Below are 3,498 nucleotides of genomic sequence, written 5' to 3' on the forward strand. Positions count from 1 at the left end.
TTTGGTTATAGACAGTGGTGATGGTTACACAACACTGTGACTGTATTTAATATCACTGAACTGCATATTCATAAATGGTTAAAATAAACATGATTTACGTATATTTTGCCACAATAAAAATAAAGAAGAATAACTGAGTTGAAATTCCAATTCTTCCTTGTCCGAGAGTCAGTTTCATTGTCTGTAAAATTAGTAACTGTGGTTATCTATCCTCTGAGCTTAGTGCAGAGCAAGCACTCAGCAGGAGGCATCAGTACTACTTCACTTCAACAGCAAAGGATAGTTGTGAAGATTAACTAAGTCAATGCATATGAAAGAACTTTGTAAATGGCAAACTGCTATACAAATCTTAACAAAGATTAACTGTTACTGTCTCCCAAGGCCATGGAACAGGTCAGAAGAAGGATAATTCTTTTGCACTGGTATGTCCTACATGGGCCAAGAGAATACATGGGTTTCTGTATTATATCAGAAGGTATTAGGAAAAAAGGCATAAAGCTTAGAGAACAATGGTCTTTTACCCTGATGCTTAAACATGCTCAGGCAACTGCTTAAAATAAGTGCTAAAGACATAATGTACATACCTTTCTTTCCTTTTAGGCTACTACTATTCTTACTAAAAGTTTACTTCATTTTCAAAATATAGAACATAGAAGCTTATAGAATTTCTTAAGCATATCTAGAGCCTACTGCCAAATATATAGTTCAATTCATATCTTTAATCTCATTTTGAAACAGCAATTACAAATGTGTATTTAAGGAAACCACTAGCTTCCCTTTTCGAACCCATGAAAGAAGGCCAGGATTCACCTTAGCATAAGATGATAACTACTGAATTACTATGAATTATTACAGTATCAGAAAGAAGGTCATTTTCAGTTACGGGTTCCATTTACCTCTGGCTTATAATAGTGGCGAGTGTATGTTAAGTCAGTAATCAGCCCAACTTCTTCATTCTGTTCTCGGATTTTGTTAAAAAGATCCAAGGGGGAAAAACATTCTTCTGGAGCAAGATTCTTTTCAAAACTCTGTCAGAAAGAATAAAATAAGAAAGCACATGTGTTTAAAATCCTTTATTACATTATCCATTTATTCAAACGCTGTGATGCCAGCATATGAGATTAAAAGTAAAGTTTCCTCCTCTGGAATTTACAAGTGATATTACGATCCTCTCTTCCAGGGAGATTAGTTGGAAGAAAATAAGTTCACTTCTATATATTTATTTCTATGTTTGTTTATTTCATGTTGGTCTCCTAACCAGACTGTAAACTCCCAGAAGGCAGGGACCACATCAATTTTGCCTCCACTGTACTGCCAGCTCCAAGCAGAGTGCCTGAAAATAGACACAAAAATAAATACTTCTTGAATATCTACATATATGAAGGATGGCTTTCACTGATAAATATTCTTTTAAGTATGTGGCTTATTTATGTACTCTGTTCCATTGATCTGTTTGGTTATTCAAGTGCCAGCAACACACTTTTTAAAAAAATTAGTAGAGGGGGCGGTGGAAAGATGGCGGAGGAGTAAGACGCGATCACCTTCCTCCCCACAAATACACCAGAAATACATCTACATGTGGAACAACTCCTACAGAACACCTATGAATGCTGGCAGAAGACCTCAGACCTCCCAAAAGGCAAGAAACTCCCCACGTATCTGGCCGAGTGGATAAAAGGCTCTTGCTGCTCCAGCCAGGAATCAGGACTCTGCCTCTGAGGTGGGAGAGCCAACTTCAGAACACTCAAGAAGAGACCTCCCAGCCCCACATAATATCAAACGGCAAAAATCTCCCAGAGATCTCCATCTGAACACCAGCACCCAGCTTCACTGAACGACCAGCAAGCTACAGTGCTGGACAACCTATGCCAACCATATAGCAAGACAGGAACACAGCCCCACCCACTAGCAGAGAGACTGCCTAAAATCATAATAAGTCCACAGACACCCCAAAACACACCACCAGATGTGGACCTACCCACTAAGAGACAAGATCTAGCCTCATACACCACAACACAGGCACTAGCCCCCCCCACCAGGAAGCCTACACAGCGCACTGAACCAACCTTAGCCACTGGAGACACATCAAAAACAACGAGAGCTACGAACTTGCAGCCTGCAAAAAGGTGAACCCAATCACAGTAAGATAAGCAAAATGAGAAGACAGAAACACACACAGCAGATGAAGGAGCAAGATAAAAACCCACCAGACCTAACAAATGAAGAGGAAATAGGCAGTCTACCTGAAAAAGAGTTCAGAATAATGATAGTAAAGATGATCCAAAATCTTGGAAATAGAATGGACAAAATGCAAGAAGCAGTTAACAAGGACCTAGAAGAAATAAAGATGAAACAGACAATGATGAACAACACAATAAATGAAATGAAAAATACTCTAGATGGGATCAATAGCAGAATAAATGAGGCAGAAGAACGGATAAGTGACCTGGAAGATAAAATAGTGGAAATAACTACTGCAGAGCAGAATAAAGAAAAAAGAATGAAAAGAACTGAGGACAGTCTCAGAGACCTCTGGGACAACATTAAACGCACCAACATTCGAATTATAGGGGTTCCAGAAGAAGAAGAGAAAAAGAAAGGGACTGAGAAAATATTTGAAGAGATTATAGTTGAAAACTTCCCTAATATGGGAAAGGAAATCGTTAATCAAGTCCAGGAAGCACAGAGAGTCCCATACAGGATAAATTCAAGGAGAAATACGCCAAGACACATATTAATCAAACTGTCAAAAACTAAATACAAAGAAAGCATATTAAAAGCAGCAAGGGAAAAACAACAAATAACACACAAGGGAATCCCCATAAGGTTAACAGCTGATCTCTCAGCAGAAACTCTACAAGCCAGAAGGGAGTGGCAGGACATACTGAAAGTGATGAAGGAGAAAAACCTGCAACCAAGATTACTCTACCCAGCAAGGATCTCATTCAGATTTGATGGAGAAATTAAAACCTTTACAGACAAGCAAAAGCTGAGAGAGTTCAGCACCACCAAACCAGCTTTACAACAAATGCTAAAGGAACTGCTCTAGACAAAAACACAAGAGAAGGAAAAGTCCTATAATAACGAACCCAAAACAATTTAGAAAATGGGAATAGGAACATACATATCGATAATTACCTTAAATGTAAATGGACTAAATGCTCCCACCAAAAGACACAGATTGGCTGAATGGATACAAAAACAAGACCCATATATATGCTGTCTACAAGAGACCCACTTCAGACCTAGAGACACATACAGACTGAAAGTAAGGGGATGGAAAAAGATATTCCATGCAAATGGAAACCAAAAGAAAGCTGGAGTAGCAATTCTCATATCAGACAAAATAGACTTTAAAATAAGGACTATCAGAAGAGACAAAGAAGGACACTACATAATGATTAAGGGATCGATCCAAGAAGAAGATATAACAATTGTAAATACTTATGCCCCCAACATAGGAGCACCTCAATACATAAGGCAAATACTAACAACCAT

The sequence above is a fragment of the Lipotes vexillifer genome, unplaced genomic scaffold (assembly GCF_000442215.2).
Source record: "Lipotes vexillifer unplaced genomic scaffold, Lipotes_vexillifer_v1.1 scaffold51, whole genome shotgun sequence".
NCBI classification, from domain to species: Eukaryota; Metazoa; Chordata; class Mammalia; order Artiodactyla; family Lipotidae; genus Lipotes; species Lipotes vexillifer.